The sequence below is a fragment of the Chinchilla lanigera genome, unplaced genomic scaffold (assembly GCF_000276665.1).
Source record: "Chinchilla lanigera isolate Chin_1 unplaced genomic scaffold, ChiLan1.0 scaffold00099, whole genome shotgun sequence".
NCBI lineage: Eukaryota > Metazoa > Chordata > Mammalia > Rodentia > Chinchillidae > Chinchilla > Chinchilla lanigera.
This window is the reverse complement of record NW_004955500.1, coordinates 362,568-381,979: the sequence shown is the minus strand read 5'-3', so window position 1 is coordinate 381,979 and position 19,412 is coordinate 362,568. Positions and strand designations below refer to the sequence as shown.

Genomic DNA, 19,412 nt, shown 5'->3' with positions numbered 1-19,412 from the left:
GGGAGGGGAGGGGAGGGGAGGGGAGAGGAGGGGAGAAAGCGAGAAGAAAGGAACAGAATGGAGAGGAGAAGGGAAAATGTCCATCATTTGAGGCCAACAACAGTATCAGTTCTGCTTTGTTTTATAGTTCTTGCTTACAAAATAGGTTCTAGCTTATTCAAATGCGCTGTAAACGCCACCTTGTAAGGAACAGATTCGGTACCCTGGGGGCTCAGCAGATGCAGGGTCTACACACTCCCATCACGCGCAAGTCGCTCAGTTGACGTATGTGCAGGATTCTTTTCCTCTCGACCACTGACTTTAATAACCCTTTCTACAATAGCACAGTCACCGATATTCCAATATCATCATTTGACTTGAAGACTAAACCTAAGTCAAGTGCCAGTAGATTCATTTAACGATAAGAGCTTTGTATAAGCCAGACGCAGACATGATTACATATGGGTGATGTATTAGTGCCTGATATTGGTGACTGGTGGAAATTGTTTTTCCAGAAATATTAATAACAATTAATATTAAATAACATAATAACATATTAACAATTAATATTAAATATTATTAAATAATTAAATAACAATTAATATTAATTGTTTTTCCAGAAATATTAATAACAATTAATATTAAATAACATAATAACATATTAACAATTAATATTAAATATTATTAAATAATTAAATAACAATTAATATTAATTGTTTTTCCAGAAATATTAATTAATTAAAACATAGTGATATAATAACATATTTATTCTCCTTCTTGCCTTCCCTGTTTAATTTAATTATTCAATAAAAGGAACCAGTTTAAGTTTCATGAGGCAAAGTATCTAAATATTGGAGACAATTTAAAAATTGTGTACTTAGAGAGGAGACAAAACCACTTAACATACACTGTTATGAATCCACATAGCAATCTAATTAAAATATCTTGTTTTGACCAATTTTGCCAAAACTAATTACCATGTAATTGATGAAATTTTACCCAAGGACTTGGAAGAGACTCGTGCAAGTGAGGGGCTACAAAACTGAAGCTTTCGCATCTTTGTGGCAAATGTATTTGTATCTAAATCTACAGAAATGTTGAATCAGAAAGGCAGAAGCTTGCTTGCTCTTAAGAAGCTCACAGATAACAGAAACGCAGACAGATACACAAGTTAGTGTAATGAAATAGTGATTTGGACTTGTATGCTATTCACCTTGTAAGAGTGTTAACCATTTCAACTGGACACATTGTAAAATACAGCGCTGGAACTATGGGGCTGATTGTGGTACACAGGGCATGTGCTATACTCTAAGACTGAAGTCATTTGATTACTTTGAAACTCAATAATTTTTTACTGAAATTCCTGAAGAATAACGTATTTTGGGGCATGAGAACGAGATCTCTTCAACAGAACCCAGAGTTCAGCTGGAAAAGATCAAACCATATTTTCCAAGATGATATAAAAGTGTAGCAGAATTCTTATGTTGAATTGAGTAAAACAAAGGATAAAGCAAGAAAGCAATTCTGAAAGAAAAATACTTAATGCTATGGTATTTAACATAGAAAAAGATATTAGCCAAAAGAGAAAAATTTCCTACTGATTGTTTGCATTGCAGTGATAAGCTAAGAAAAATATGAGATCCCATTTATTTTAATTATGTTGAAGGGTTGGGATGTAGCTCAGTGGCACAGAGCCTGCCTGGTAAACACAAGGTCCTGAGTTCGATTCCCGGTAATAAAAAAAAAAATCTAATGTTAATTATGTTGGAATTTCAGAACATATCTATTCTTAATATTCAAGAATCATAAGACTTTGCCAAGGCTGCCCAAAATGTTTACTTGTAATACATAAAGTAAGATAAAATCTTTTTCTTTTCAGTGGCTTGATTACTCTGTAGTGAGTACATCATTTATTCCTAAAAAGCTTGAATTCTTATACACTGGAAATGTCTCAAATTATCTGCAGGATATATTTAGAATATCACTGCAAAATGTAATCAAAGGATGACTTTTGTCGAGATTAACTTTTGAACAATGTATCATTCTTAGAGACATTTGAGAAAGTAACAGCTATATATCTATCGGGATTATATTAAGTCTGGAATTTAAAATTCTTATTTGATTTGATTTCTTTCACCAGGCAGGACTGATAGGAAAAGTAATTTTTTTTAAAAGGTGAAAATGAAGAACAATCTTCAAGAGGCAGGAAGAATGTTTCACTTTTTATTTCAATCATGTATGTTATTATTAGTATCTAAGTGTGCCCTAGATGAAAAGTATTCAAATGTGTACAGCTTGGTTATACCTTTCCAAGCTTTGTCACACACAAAACAAGATGGACTTAAGAATTTTGTTAGCCTTTGGCTTCTAATTTTCCTGCTGGGTTATGCACAACAATTAGGATCTGTTCCTTTAATGCAAAGCTAGAGAAAACAAGAAGAAACCATGTCAAAATGTTGGAAATACCAATTATCTCTTAAAGATTAACTTAGGTAAATGTATGTAGAAACATTTACAGATTACAAAGTATGTGCAGTTTAATGGCAACCGTGATTATTAGATTTTAAATAGTTCTAATTTATTTACTAATAAAATCACACAATTTGAGTACCCTAAGTGATTGTCACAGATATTCAAGTTTAAGAGCAAGGGATGCTGCTGCAGTTCTGGTATCAGGTGAAGAGGGAGTAGTACAGACCAAAAAGAAAAATGGAGAAATAGAAAGGAAGAATAAAGAACAATTTGTGTGAACATGTCATTCAGATTCTTCATTTCGATGGAGTGGGTCAGGAATGTTTGGTCTATTAAATTCTACATGTAGAGTGGAAAAGTGGGGTAAGTCTAAATACAGGGTTAGTCGTGCCCACACAGAGCAAGTGATTTTTGGAAATTGAAACTAAAATGCAGAGGAATTTTCCCAGTCTAGAATGTTATTTAACACTTCCGTCTCAGATAACAATCACTGTACATGAGAATGTGTGCCAACACATAGTCAAAATAGAACCAGGGAGGCCAGGCAGATCTTGTCTGAATGTTGCCCTGCCCATTTTAGCTTCTGAATTTGGGGGAGTTACTTAACCTCTGACCTTCATTCCCCTCGCATGCAAAATGTGAAAGGAATGCCAATTCCATAGGAGTACTATAAGGGCTGTATGAGATTGGTCATATAAAATGTTTTCTATGAAATTGCTTAATAAATATTAATTTATTATTGTTGGCCATAGGCTTATCAGGTAGGGAGGGAGAGGCATGGAGGAAGGGAGAGAGAGAGAGAGACAGAGAGAGACAGAGAGAGAGATTCCTCTGCACTCATAAATTAAAGAATGAGAAATTTAATTTGGCTCATATTTTTTTAGCGGTTTCAGTCGATAGTTGGCCTGCCCAAGAGACAGAAAGCTAAGGGAGGAAGCGGAGGGTCACCTGACAAAGTCATGCCCCCATAACTTGCCTCTTTTAACCACACCCCTCCCTCTAACAGTACATTTAGCTATAACACCTGCATGATTCCATCACCTGCCAAAAGCCCCACCTCTGAGTTCTCAGCGCATGAGGCTCATGGGCTACATCCAGATGTAATTCATAACAACATCTATCTACCTATCTTTCTTTCTTTCTTTCTTTCTTTCTTTCTTTCTTTCTTTCTTTCTTTCTTATTTTAAAAAATAAAAGAAGGAAAACAAATTAACAGACAGACATCCATTTACAAAATAGCATAAGAACAATACAAACAAAACAGAGTTACAGACAAAGTTGTAGGAAAGTAACCATGGTTGTTGTATTACTTATTGATATCTTCAAAGTGGTTTCTCAAGAAAATGAATAGAGACATATAAGATTGATTGAGCAAGTAATCATTAACTGTTCCTTTCTGTAGGGCAATAGAAGACAGTAGTACAACTATGTTAGCTATCCTGTATATACATACTTACATAATTTCCCCTTCTTTCCCTTCTCTTTTCCATACCCCAGTTGCCCTTTACTTTACTTTTGAGCATTTTCCTTTCATTTCACAATGTTTATCATACCTCCTAGTTTTTATTCACTCTTTCAGGTCTTGCACTAGTGAGACAATATAATACTTACACATGTAGGTCTGATTTATTTCACTTATAAGTATGGTCTCTAGATGTGACCATTTACTTATAAAAGCCTCGAGTTTATCTTTCTTTATATCTGAGTAATATTCCATTATATAAAAGTACCACAATTTTTTAATCCAATCCTCAGTGAATGGACATTTGGGTTGCTTCACAATTTAGCAATTACAAATTGCACTGCTAAAACATGGGTGCACATATATCGCTGTGATATGAAGTTTTCAGATCTTCTGGGAAAATACCCAGAAACGGAATAGCTGGGTTGAATGGAATCTCTAGATCTAGTTTGCTGAGAAATCTCCAAACTGATTTCCACAGTGGCTTCACCAGTCTGCATTCCTACCAGCAGTGAAGAAGAGTTCCTATTTCTCCACAGTCTTGCCAGCATTTGTATCTATTTATTAATCTATCTATCTATAAAATAGATATACAGAGAATATATGTAGAACAAATGAATCACATCTATAGTACAAAATACTTGCCATAAATGAACTGAAATTTCTTTAATTTTCTTAAATGAAGATAAAAAAGTCGGTAATAGAAAATATTCCACCGAGGTTTATTATTCCACTGAGGATTATTGTAAGTTATCGATGTTATTCTTAAAAAGGATGTTCTAAGTATCAGTATTTTAAAGCATATTTAGACAACAGTTAATACTGTTTCTGGAAGTCTCCATCGTGCCGTTGGAACATGCCCACTCTGATCAGAATGCAGCTTCTCATGTCTTGGGCATCTGTGGATTATATATATGCTCTCTTCTTTCACTTGAAAACACCGCCCATTTCAATAGCAGAATGAGTCATCACCCCAGTGGCAATGATTAATTTCATTTAATGGGTTTCTTGGTGGTTGGCTATAAAAGCCTCTCTCCTATCTTGATCACACATTTGCTGTCTGCTGGTGAAATGCTCTATTGTGTCAACTGTGGCCGCATCATTTGTAATTTCCTGATAACATCCCTCAGCAGCAGAGTCAAGAAGCTAAGCCCATTCTTGCTGGTGGGAGGGAACGTCTCTTGTGTTTCTCTAGAGGAAAGACCACACAGGAAGCCACAGCCCACACCCTCGCCTCCTTGGACCTGGCCGTCTTGCCACAAAGGAACAAAGAAGTCTCACAAAGAAGTGTCAGTTACAGGGCAGATTCATTTTTCCCAACAGCTGAAAGAAGAGGATGACCAGAAGCAAGAACTTGGGGTGTGTGCCTGTCCCTGGAGCCGCGCTGTGCTGGCCAGCTCCTGGAATTCCCTGGCCTTCCAGAGGCCTGCAACTCCTGATATTCTGAGGCCAAGACAGATGCAGGGCGCTGCCACAGGATGCTGATTCTCACAAGTCATTCGAGCTCACCGGCTTCTCCTTGCTGGTGAATCATGGCGTATAATAGCAATGAATTCACGTCCAAGAGAATTTAGCTTTTTCTTTTCTTTAGTATCCTTTAGTAAGCACCGCACTCAGGTATTAAAACAATACTTCACAATATGATAGAGTATAACGCTCTGGTTTTCTTCTTTCTCCCTCATTCATCCCATGTTTATTTATCTTTCCCTTTCCCTCTTTCCTTTAGATAATTCTGGAATTCTCACTTGAGAAATTTGGCCCATACTCTGATATGCATTTCTGTGCTACACAGATAATACCAGCTAGCTCTTTTGTTCTGGTACAAGGTAGCCCAAATAAATTATTTAAAAGTGCATCAACAATATATTAGGAAGCATTATTGTCACTAACAATTATTTACAAAGGATTTAGTGCTGCTATACAGCAAAAGAATGTTCCATCAAGACCAATAAAATAAATATTTCATGGCACTGATGATAACTGATAGAGGTGCAATCTCGGGAATACTGAAAAACATACTCATTTATATTAGCAAGTGGTTTCATCTCTATTTTAAAAAGAGAAAATAGACTTTTGGCACACAGACACGAAAATAAGTATGCACCTCTATGTTCAATGCAGCTCATAAATGATCATTTGAAGAGTAATTAACCTGAAATTTCACCTATGTTCCTCCTCTTCATTATTCTGCTCTGTTTCTGAAGAACATTTTCTATCTATTTCCAGGAAATGATCAGAAGAGTCTCATTATAGGTAAGCACAGTTTATTCCAGGAGAATGATGCCAATACTTCCTACCCTGCAATTTAAAACTGAGGGATATTTCCTTCTCAGAATCATTCTGAAATTCTGCCTCTGCTCCTCAATCTCAATTTTCCTCAGGGATCAACTGCTCTGTAAAAATGGGGATTTGATTTCCTATTCAAAAGATCATTGTGTCGACTATATAATGTGCATGTGTAGATTCAAAAGTCTTATACCATAAGGTCATAGGTAGCAATGGAATAATGCAATGAAGAAATTAAATTTTCTGGGAACAAAATTAATTTTGAATTTTAAAAATATTACTCCTTTAGAAAGGGGATACTATATATGTAAAGACTAAATTCATTAAACACTTTCATATAAACATTATATCTTCCAGTTGACTTTGGGATTATTAAATACAATTTCAACAAAGATGATACAACCCCTTCTACTCAAATGATGGCATCTTTGACATGTTCTTCTTCAGCATTACAGTGACCTTCTAAATTCTATCATCAACCCATTATTTCAGTTTAACCTTTTTCTAGCAAAGCGATAAAAGTTGAATTGCTCAATGCTATGCTCAAATATATTTAGTAAAAATGTAGTGTTCTGAGACAAGGAACAGAGTACATAACTGAAGCAAACACTCTATGTTCTGAAAATAATTAGAAACATTATCTTTCTCTGCTAGAATACAATCAGATGTTTCTTAGAGGTAGAGTTGCAGTGGTATGTAGTGGTCTTCAGACTAAAAAACCTTAGGTCTTGCAACAGCCTACGACATGATTATGTGTGAAAACCGCCGGGAGTGGTGGAGAACGTCTGTAATCCCAGCACTTGGGAGATTGAGGTAGGAGGATCAGCACAAGTCCAAGGCCAGTCTGGGCTACATAGTGAGTGCAAGGCCAGCTTGGAATATGTAGCCAGACCTGGTATCAAAAAAAGAAAGAGACAGAGAGAGAGAAAGGAAGGAAGGAAGGAAGGCAGGGAGGAAGGAAGGAAGGAAGGAAGGAAGGAAGGAAGGAAGGAAGGAAGGAAGGAAGGAAGGAAGGAAGGAAGAGAAAAAAGAAATACATGTGAAATCAGAAGGAACTGGGTGTGGCAGTGCACACCGAGTACTGAGGAAGCTGAGATAGGAGGATTGGGAATTTGGGACGAGCAGCCTGGCCAGCATAGCACAACGTTGCCAAAAAGGAAGAAGAAGGAGATGGGAAGAAGGGAGAGGGAGGAACAAGAGAGGAAGAGGAAGAAGAAGTGGGAAAGGGAGAAGAAACACAAAATATTTCTGAACATTTCAATAAATATCGCATCCCTATAGTGTGAAATTTAATGACTTGGAGGCTAATAAGGGGACAAGACTTTTTGAAGATATGGATACTAATTGAGTGCTGAGAGCACAGCTCACATTTTATAGCACAATTGCTCCCATTTTAGATAATTAGGTTTATGATTAAGTTCATTATGCTTATCTTTTTAATGATGTAATGCACGTAGAGGAATTTCAAAATAGTGGAACCTCACGTGGGATATTTGTAGCACATTTTTCACAGGATAATTTAAAGCTACAGTGTCACACTGGACCTGTAGCTGATCAGCCATGCTTACTCCCAGGTAAACATCACTCTGAGGTGGTAGAATACATAGGCAGTTCCACGTGGATTTTGTCCTACATTTCAGGAGTGTGTGTATTAGACACATCTTGAAACCTGAGAAAATACAGAAAGTCCCTGCTGATCTGAGATTTTCCCTCATGGAAGTGATGGTATACCAGTGATACACATTTATTTTGCTTCAAGTTACAAAATTTGAGATGCTAAGGGAAAATGGAGAAAGAAATAATAAGTGACCAAACAATGTGACTTCTTCACTTATTAACAAGTCTGAAAATTACTCATTCAATCAACGGATGAAGGAGTTACTGTTTTGTTAAATACTATAACAAAACAGTATAAATTATATAAACAGTATATACTATATAAATATATATATTTCCCCAAATACGGTCTGGGGATATCTGCATCATCAACATTTGGGTTAGAGTCCTCAACAATTCCAAAGAATAATTAGGTTTTCTGGGAAGTAGCCCAGGTATCTGTATTTTAACCAAACTTCTCAGCAAACATAAAGGCATACCAAAGTTCAAGAATTTTTGTAGTAAGAGTGTTAAATGAAAGTTGGAATAGTTTCACCACTCACAGGGACAATTTATAAGTAAATTTGTACATGCAAAAGTATTGGGGCCACATCATTAGCCAACGCACTCTAAAATTCAGAAGCTGGGCAAAACTTAATAGCCTGGCTCTTGAAAGTTTTGTCTATATGGTACTTTGTGTGGCTTTCAGTCTGGATGAAAAGTTAATGTATGTTATGTTTACATTGGATTTATTTGGCCATTCCATAAGGCAAAAGGCATTTTGATATACTGCTTTGACAAATACCTGGGAGGACTCTGTCTTTTATATGAGACATTTTTGCTGGTTGGACTGCAATGAGTGACGTGCTGAATGTACTTTTAACTTTGCTTGCCACCCAATTGCAATTCAAACTGATCTCTGATAGTTGAAGTGTGACAAAGGGATGTATGCTGTGATAGTGACTCTGTGGATCATATGAAAAATCCAAAGTAGGGTTTAATAACTCTTCGACAGCAGAAAAGCATTTTGATGTTAGCAAGACTCAATGTTCAAAACACTCAAACTCCTTTCCCTTTTGCTTTCACAGACACCCACAAAGGAACAAGAGCTGGGAAGAAACAGTGCCCCATGGAAGAGCTCACTCAATCCACCCTGGGAGCTTGGAAGCCTTCCTGAGCTGTAATATCCCCCGTTTGTTGATATTCCTCTGCAGATCTCCCACATCCAGTACAAAGGCCTCATTGCTAACATGCACCTTCTGAGGCTGCGCTCTGAGCCATTTGCTCTCCCGCCTCTGCAGAGGCTCAGGATGTTAACAGCTGCCCGGCTGAACATGGTGTCAGTGTGTCCTGCACATTAAAGAGCAGGCATTGATTCTGCTTTTCCCACGACAAAGTACATACAGTTTCTTAATGTCTTCTGACCAGCGACCTATGCATGTGGGGATAATGAGAATGATGATTTTGTAACTTGGCTGAGCTGCTGTTCAGGTTAAGAGCTGCACCCCAGACAAAGCACCTTCCTCCTGAGAGAGCAGGTAGAATCTGCAGCAGTCTGCCTTTTACGTAAAAGGGAAGAACTGCTGACTTTAGGCCACAGTATCAGTACTTAAACTAAGGAGTCTTTTATACTTAAGTAATAAAGGCCTTTATTTCTAGAAAGAAGAGAATGTTTTTAAATGGACAGTGATGTGTATATGTACCAACTCCATATGATGAATGTATTTATTATCACAAGCATATACTAAAAACAAAGACCTGGGAAAATGTCTTAAAAATAAAAAACCCAAGCAGTTATTTTTAAAACACATATAAAGAGATCTCAATGAACATTTGCGCAGTTTAACCCCTGAGACATCTGTGATTATTATGTGCTGTTCTAAGACCAAAAATGTTGTTTCATTTTCTTAGACTACACAACAAAATAATCACATGAAAGTAAATAAATGGTAATATTTATTTATTCATTCTACATATGTTTTCCAAAAGCTAGCATATTCAGACATTTTATAGGAGCAGTGTAAGAGCTACATATTCAGGGAGGAATTTCTAAATCATCAAGAGCTGTCTAGTTCCTTTTTAAAATATATTATATATTCCATACCATGATGCCTTACACATTGAAGATACTCAGTGAGTATCTGTTGAATAAGCTTAATGAGTAATTAGTAACCAAAAACCTTTGCATGCAGATCTGCTTGAGGAGGAGGAAGCAGCAACAGTGAAATCACAAAGTCAGAAACAAAGGTCAAATTTAAATAACACTAAAAAATTTACTACGGGCAGAGCATACTTGCATAGGATCATTTGAAAGATGAGTGGGAAGAAATATGTAGTCAAACCATAGGACCATAAAGGTCATGGATTTAGCTTTTGGTTTCTTCCAAAGGCAATGAGTTACTGCTGAATGGTCCTGCTAGAAAATGTCACCATACTATTTAATCCTAAGTGTCTTGGGTAATGCCAGCCTTGTTGTTCACATTCCTTTTAAAGCCTTCATCACTAGAACAGATATTGGAAACAAACCTTCACCCTGTAGCCTGATACTCACAGGATATGAGGTTTCAGGTCTATACTGACAGCATGATCTTGAGATATGCAGGGAGCTTTAGCTCTTTTTATTTCTATTTGTATCAAATATTAAATTCTCAAAGGGCAAGAGTGAATACATACCTACTGTCTTATAAAATTATAGAAAAAGGACAGATTAACAAAAACTGAAATTTGAAGGAAAAGGATACAATAATTTACAACAATCTCTTTTATTATTCTCTCTCAAAGCATTACATCATATCAAATCCAAGTCTCATCAATCAACAAATATTTATTAAGAATCTACTGAAGGAAAGGTTTGTGTCAGCCTCAGTTGTTAGAAATAAAGGCAGATTCTCATGCTTCACAGATTTGAACTCTAGTTAAGTAGAAGCCTCAGAGACATCTTAGTAAGTCTGCCTTTGGATGCCTGCCACCAAGAGAAGCTATTGCTTATACACTAATTACATTAGGGACTATGTTTCCAGATCTCTACAGTTTAGTTAACAATAAAAAGTTCAACTGGGTCTTCAGAAATTATACCTATCTTCTTGTATTCTCTGGTCTAAGATTTATCAGTGATGTAACTTCATTTCATAATTCATTCAACAAATATTTATTGAGTCCTTTTTGTGTTAGGCATTATGCTAGGCCATAGAAATAAAAAGATCAATTAAAATGCAATAATCTGAATAGTTAGGACCTCCTCAATACACAAAAGGTCTCAGTCATCTAGGTGGAGATCATAAATTTTTTATTTAAAGAGAATTTTTAAAAACCCAAAATAACAACAATATAGACAAAAATAAAACAAAGCAAAAACAATAAAAATTGTACAGGGTTTCAAAACAAAATGATAGGAATTAACAGTGGTTGTTATATCACATATTGTCATCTTCAATGAATTTGCTCAAATTACCAGATGTAACAATGCAAGATTGATCACACCATTAAAGAGAATAAAGAATCATAAATATTTTGAATAAATAAGAGTGAAATTTAACGGTGAGTCACAGGTTGGCATAGTAATAGTATTTATAGATCAATAATAGATACACCTTTTAAGCAATGGATAAATGAAAGAAAGAAAAATAAAACAAAAAATAGAAATCCAAAATATTTTCCCATCATAGATCTTAACAAAATTTTTAAAAAGGGAAGGAAGCAATGGCAGCTGTGTCTCTTGGCAGGAGCTCTAAAGCTCCTTAATTTCTTGCCAGATTATATACTTCCTCTACAAGTTTAGGCCTTTCTTCTAACATTTCTTTTGATGTAAAACAGATTTTTAAAAAATGCTTCCTGGGTATTTTAAAGATGTAAGTAATATCATCATTATAATTTCAGTTTCTTAGAATAAAAATGTTGGACTTTCAGAGGTTGTAGAACACAGAAATTTGTCCTCTCTTATTTTGTGTACTAATTTTGAATGTACAATACAAGGTTTATGATGGTTATTCAAAGACCTTTAGTTTTAGTAATGCATTAGTGTTGTGTGGTCCACAAATTTTACATTATCATTGACATTTAAGTAACTGGCTTAGCTTGAAAGTTATGTTTTTACACAACTATACAGAATGACATACTGGTTTGCATAATTAACCCGAAGTTTCACAAACACATCCTTTTTTTACTGTAAATATTTACTTTAGCATAAAAGTAGCCAGCTGTGTGTCTCAGTAGCTGTGCCTGGGAGACACAGAGAGCAATCTTTGTGCTCAACCATTTGGTATGATGAAAGGCAAAGTGTGGGCATGTGTGTAAAGGTGTCAAACCAGAATTTACACCTGTGTGATGCTCCATTTAACAGGTATTGAGAGTATGAATACTTGAGCACCATAAAGGGTACAACACACCCACATCACTCTAAGATTTTTCTTTTCTAGTAAAAGTAGCCCAAGTCACTACAATGGCACATGAAAAACCAGATTTGCAAGTTTTGGAGGAGGTCATACTTGAATCATCAGATTAATCATGCATGAATGATGAAGATGATCCATTTGGTAAAATACATGCTTTCATAACAGAAGAGTGGTGTGGGTGGATGATGATGATGATGCTGATGCTGATGCTGATGATAATGATGACTTTGGCACTGGCCATGTGAGCCAAAGTTCGTGTGTCAGTGAAGTACAGCAAGAATTCACTGATAGAGACACAAGGAATTCACACCTCCTTCATTCAAATGACAAAGAAAACAGCAACGTGAATACATATTTTACCAGTCAAAATGTTGCAAATATGCCATGCAACCAAGTGGAAGAATCCAATGCTATAACTAGCTCTGAAAATATAGTGAGGGTCTTGGCAGGGGTGAAAGCTACTAGAACGAATGGCAGTACTGCCATTCAGTGTTGGAAATTGTAACAGACAAAATGCTACAAGATACTGTGAAATACAAAAGGCTGAAACTCTAGTAAACTGTTCTGTATGCATCAATAGCCATAACCAAAAATGTACTTATTATGACACCTCATTAACTGAATTGAAAGCATTTGTAGGTCTGCTGTACTTAGCAGGGATTTCTCATAGTAATCTTGGGAATGTAAAAGACTTACTGAAAAATGATGAGTCAAAATATAGCATAAAAATGTATGCCCTTGGAGACGTGAAGGTATGTTATGCTTTCAATTTAGACATTTGTCCTGGAACCCAACCATCAGGCCCTTATTCATATAGTAATAAACAAATGATGCTGTGAACAGACTTGTGCTCCCATCTCCCAAACTAATCAGAATGTGACAGTCTGGTTTACCGGTTTCCAATTGATATTACCTTTGCTAACAGCACAAGTTGACCAGTTCAGGAACCACATGCAAGAATAAAGCAGAAATTCCAAATGAAATGGTACAATTTCAAAATAGAGAATTGTATAGTACAATCTTTGGATTTCAGAAAGATTTACATTGGTCTTATTATTTTGTTTTGTTTTGTTTTTGTTTTTTTTCCTGTACCGGGGATCCAACTCATGACCTTGCGCTTGCCAGGCAGGTGCTGTGCCGCTGAGCTAAATCCCCAGCCCTACATTGGTCTTATATATGGCAAAAAAAAAACCCACCAAACTGGTACTGCTGATGTCAACACTGCACTGTGATGGAAGTATTGATAGGGAAACCTTGACAAAACCAAAGCCTGAGGTGCAAACTTCCTACAACAAAAACAAAGGTGGAGTTGATGCTGTTGATGAATTATACAGCAAATATGATGTCGCTTGAAACACAATGCATTAGCCAATGGTTCTGTTTTACTCAATCCTAAACATGTGTGGCATAAATAGTTTGATAGCTTACAAAGAAAATGACAAGTTCAAAATATCATGGAGAAATTTTCTTAGAGGAATGGGACTAGAACTCACAAGAGATCATTTACAGGAGAGGAAAAACAAAATGTCTCTGCCAAGGGGACTATGCAAAAAATTGTGGGCCACACTGGTGAACTGACAGGTGAATAGGCAGGCACAGCATCCAAAGACCTACTATGACAATAGGAAAATCAAAAAGATGTCAATTGTGCCCTACCATAAAGGGACAGGAAAACAAAACATACATGCTATTAGTGTGATTCTTGTGCATGAAACATGCAGTTGTTTTGTGTGAAGACTGCCTTGGGTGTGACAGTTGAAGCTAAGCTTATTTCTCTGGTAGATTTTTACTTGGGTTTACATTGTAGTTCGTATAGGAATTTATTCCTGATATTACCTTTTAGATTTTGTAAATGCAAGTACACAGCTGATGTGAAAACGTTGACGTTTATTCTAAACACACAATACGTATTAATTTAATACTTTATTTCATTGATCTGTTATGCTCTTGTTAACTATACAGTGCACCATATAACAAGAACCTCCTGACAAAATAGCAAGACCAGTAAGATGTCATGTATGTCCTACAAAAAGGCCAGGAAAGCAAAACACTTGCGCTGTCAGTGTAAGTGATACGTATGTATGGAATGTGCTGTTTTCATGTGTGAAAACTGCTTTAGGTGTGATAATTGAAGTGAAGATTGAATTGAAGTGAAGAGTGCTGTTGGTATTTTCCTCATAATTCATATAGGAATTTATTTCTGTTTTTATTTTTTAGACTTTGTACAACCAAAAAGGCCAATGTTGAAAATTTTTAAAAAATGCTCAATATATTAAAAATGCAATGCTGTATTTTTGTGATTTTATCTGTTAAGCACTCATTGTTTAACATAATAAAACCATTAAAATTAATAATTCATCAGTAGAAATATTCTAAAGAATAAAAGTGGTTTTCACACACCTATGGCTATTAACCTTTATGACAAAAAGTGCATTATGCTACATAACGCAGAGAGGAAGGCTTCAAAATTGACCACAAAACTTTAGGCACAAGGTTACATTTTTCTAGATTTATCTAAGTGAACATTTATTCTTCATTTGCATTTCATCTGTGCTATATCTGAAAGCTTTAAAGCAGGATGTTCCTGTTTAATATTTTTGCCATTTTAATAAGTAAATTTTTTATCAGTAGCTACATTATGCTTTCAGTACAGTCATGCTTTTATTTATTTATCTTTCACTTGGTTTCATTTTGAGTTCTATTTGTTTTCACTACTGTCTTGAATATCTAGGATGCAGAATATACAATGGTTTATCTTCTCTTGCACTGACTCTCTCTGCCATGAAATTCCAGCAGAAAAAAAAGCACCACGTATTGCCCTTATATTTCTTTTTACATATACTGGGATGGTGGCAAATTTCCTTGTAGTCATGTCAGCCATAACCTTACAAAATTTCAGGTTGCAAATATTTAGCTTTTAAAAAAATAGCCTCTTATTTAAGAAGCTATGAGTACACAGTTGAGTAAGTATGTCCTGAAAGACTTAGCATTTCCATTGTTAGGCCTAAGAAAACGATACTTCAGAGTTCGAGTACTTTGAACTCTTTTAAAAAATGGTCACAGAACCAAGGTTTTTCTCTACCTGCACTCCAGACTTCCTTCCCAAAGTGGGGGCTTCCTCTGAAGTTTCTCTGTCCATCTAAAGGCCAGATCCTGCAGAAGACTCACTCACAGGGAGCACCAAACACCACACCCCAACCCTAAAGTGTGTATTAGCCACTGTGTGCCCTTTACGTTCACTCTTTTCCTTTAAAAGTCATTTATTTTTTTTTTCTACAAAATTGACCCTTGTACTGTCCTTTAAGAAGAAGTCATTTAAGTTGCAACCATCAGGACCTTCCTTGAGCTGCATGCTTTGTGGAACTCCAGTGTGCTTGCACATGAATAAATGTCTATGCCTTTTCTCCTGTTAAATGGACTATTGTCAGTTTGTTGAACAGACTCCAATCAGTAAACTTTCAGAAAGCAGAAAAAAGACCCTTTCATCCTTCCTCCATCCAAGTACAACATCTTAACTAAATCAGGTCTTATACTTGATAGTCCAACAATGATTATTTGCTTAGTGTTCTTTCATATCCCACTAGTATATCTCCTTCTAGGAAGGATTCCATTTTGTTTTCTGAAGTTTTTATTTTTACTTAAATGGAGTCAGTAACCTAATATATGCTTTCAAACAAGAAAGTCATCTTCAAACAAAAAAATCAAACATGTTTGGGATAGAGTTTTATTAAGAATGAGCAATTTCCCCATACTCATTTAGAACATATTTTTTACAATTAAAAAACACCTCCATTATGAGCAACATTTTAGAGATTTCAATAAAGCATAGATTTTTAAACTCAGCTACACTATTTCTATAGCCTTTTGCTAATTGCATTGAAGTTATGCATCCTTCATCATTACTCAGTCCAATGCAAAGTTGTAAATTTTCAGGGGTAGATTCTTGTTTAACCTTGTCAGCTAGCAAGTGCTTGTCTAAAACTCAGCTGCAGAAAGAAAATACGCTTGAGATACGACATCATAACAAGAGGTCCAACCATTCTTTCACTGAGCACCTTCTATATTTCAGACACTTGACAGGTGGTACATAGAACCTCTAGATAATTATTATTAACTCCGGTGAATCAAGAAAATTAAAAGAGGAGTGAATCAACTCAACAATGGTCATAAATGGGAGTACCTGTACCTGAAAATGATCTTCAGCATAGGACTTATCTTCTGCATTCTTCTCATCATTGAACCGTAGGTAATAGTTCATTGAACCATAGGTAATAGTTAAACTCAGTGAAGAAGTCTGTCAAGTTCTTTACATGACTTACTTCTTTTAATATTTATAATGAGCCAGTGAAATTTATACTATGATTATTTCCATTTTTCGTATGAGGGGTTATGTTCAGAGAGAGAGCATGAGAAAATTTCTCTTTTATCCTGGAGAAATATGCACAACATAAAACTTACTATTTCATTTTAACCATATTCAGTGCTCAGCGGCACTAAGCACATTCACATTGATGTGCAACTTTCATCAGCATCCACCTCCAGACCTTTGTTTTCTCTCCAGACTCAAACTAGTTTGAGTCTCTCCAGACTCAAACAAGATTGCTTCCAATCTTGGACATATGATTGTGGTTTTCCTGCCTCAGTGACTTCCCACTAGTTCACCAGTGGGGAAGGTGCAGTGTTTCGCTAAACCCATTTTCTATCTGCTCTTCACATAGTTTTCACTCATCTAAGTCATTCCTTTCTCAGGTTTCAGCTTAGATGTCCCTTCCTCACAGAATTGTCCAAAGATCTCTAATCGAAATCAGGTTTTCCTGTTGCACATTCACAGCTCCCTGTGTCCGTCCTGCCTACTTAGTACCACACTTTGTGGCTAAATGATTCCCAGTGTCGGACTTCCTCACTGATCTTTGAGCTGCAAACCCCTAGAATATACCACAGTGTCTATTGTGCAGGATATGCCTCATAATCACTTCTGAAATCACTGAATGTATAAATCCACAACTCTGAGCCTTGTGTTTCACTGACCTATAAAATAAAACAACAAAAAATGTAATTGCTTAACGTCTCGAAAGTACCTGAAGGGATAAATTGAGAAGACTGAAAGATAACACTGTTATAATTATTTTTTCTTTTCTTCAATTATATTCAAGCTCTACTACCATCTTGAACTGCCTTAGTAGTTGTCTTAGTTAGTAGTTAGTCTTAGTTTTCTCATGGCTGAGACAAAATACCTGAAGTCCAAAGTTAAAGGAAAAAAGGCTTATTTAGCTCTCAGTTGGTAGAGGTTTCATTCCATAATTGGCTGGCTCCAAGGCAGGGTAGCATTGCAGAGGAGAAACAGCTCTTTGCAGGCAGAAGGTAGCAAAGCAACAAAGAACAACCACAGCTCTATCTCTGTATCTTACCCAGCTACTCAGGCAGGCAGTACTCACACCCTTAATCCTAGTGCCCTTGAGGCTAGCACTGCACCATGAATCAAGTGAAGTGTCACACATTCTAGATCCAGCTGCCTCGGAAAAAGCCCCACCTATGACTGCATGAGATTTTAGGGAGACACCTAAATTCAAGCCATAACAGTAATTTTTGTTTGTTTATTTGATTTATTTTAAAACATGTGAACTATTTCTCAGGTTCTAGTCGCTGAGACACCTAACATCCACAATGCAAGGAAGAAGCGGCTTCATTTACTCATACTTTCAGTCCATGGTTGGCTGGATGCAATGCACAGACATCATGGGAGAAAGGCACAGCAGAGCATAGCAGCCCGGAAGAAGAGCTGGGGAATACTCCCTGAATGAAACAAGCTAAGGACCAGACACACGCCCCAAAAACATGCCTCCGTAACCTCCCGGACACACCTAGAACTGTGTTCCACCAATCCCTGGGGCAGAGCAGAAACCAACCCAATGGAAACACCAGCTAATCACCACATACACCATCCACATTCTTTTTCTGTCCACATTAAGGCCTAATATCTAACTAATGAAGACTAATAATTCTACTTATCATCATTCTACTCCTGAACCAGTTAGAGAATCTCCTTCTCCTTTAAATTCATTAAATGAACAACAGGGAAGCAAATTTCCTGACATCAAATTGAAAGGTTATAGAGAATAAGCTGAGAAGCAATTCTCAACAGCTTTAACTTTTCACAGATCCGGGCACTCTTTCAAGGGATTTCAACAGAAAGGCCCCATGCACCAAACACCTGATACTCAGGCCTGTGCACCTGGGACCAGGTATTGTGGGACAAATTGAGTGACAGGAGACAAGCAAGACTTTGTTCTTTATCCACAAGACAGCCCCTCTGTGAGTAGATTTTTCTTGAGTCAAGGACAGGGATCTTTTCCTTCCTCCGCATCTTTAAATTCTTCAACCTTGTTGTTTGTGGAGAGCTGCGCAGCTTGCTACACTCATTCTTTTCTGTTTATTACTAAGCTTCTAAAGTGCTCCTCTAGTCACTTTGCTGAGTTCTGCCAAAGCCCTGCTTCCTTCCCTAAGTCAGGAATTTTATTTGATAAAATACTTTTCATCCTTTCCCCTGTTTTAGCAATAGAAATGAGAAAATAGTAATTTCTAGAAAGCACAAAAACAAACACATACCTAAGGCTTTCTTTTTTGCTTTTTGTTTATTGTCTACCTTTCTGTAAAATCCTAATCTAAATCTAGAACAAACAAACAAGGTAAAATTACAAATCATATCATGACTTTTTCCATTTTCTAAACATCACAGGTAACTAACAGTGACTACAGACTTGAATTATGTTTCCAACATTGTCTTTAAACACTTAAAATGTTGCTTTCTAAAAGTTAAAATAGCATACAATAGAGTCTTTTTTCAATGTATGTTACTATTACATATTTCTATAAAAAATTAGTAACTGAATTTGGGGGCTATGAATAGCTTTTAAAATATATGTTTATACACACGTGCAACTGACAGCACTATTACAATTGAGTTCAAACTTTAAAATGTTTATAACAGAATAAGAACATTTACGTTATTACAAAGTAACAGTCATCAGGGTATAAATAAGACTATCTGGGCCAGGGATATAGCTCAGTGGCACAAGTGCCTACCTGGGAAGTTCAAGGACCTAAGTTCAATTCCTGGTACCACAAAGAAAAAAGAGAAGAAAAAAGAGAAGAGAAGAGAAGAGAAGAGAAGAGAAGAGAAGAGAAGAGAAGGGAAGGGAAGGGAAGGGAAGGGAAGGGAAGGGAAG

At 36.3% G+C, this 19,412-nt stretch overlaps 1 protein-coding gene across 5 annotated transcripts in view; it reads right to left on the bottom strand.

Moving 5' to 3' along the window:
* Cntn1 (contactin 1) overlaps positions 1-19,412 on the bottom strand; it is a 385,843-nt gene that overhangs the window by 158,567 nt on the left and 207,864 nt on the right. The window lies entirely within an intron of this gene.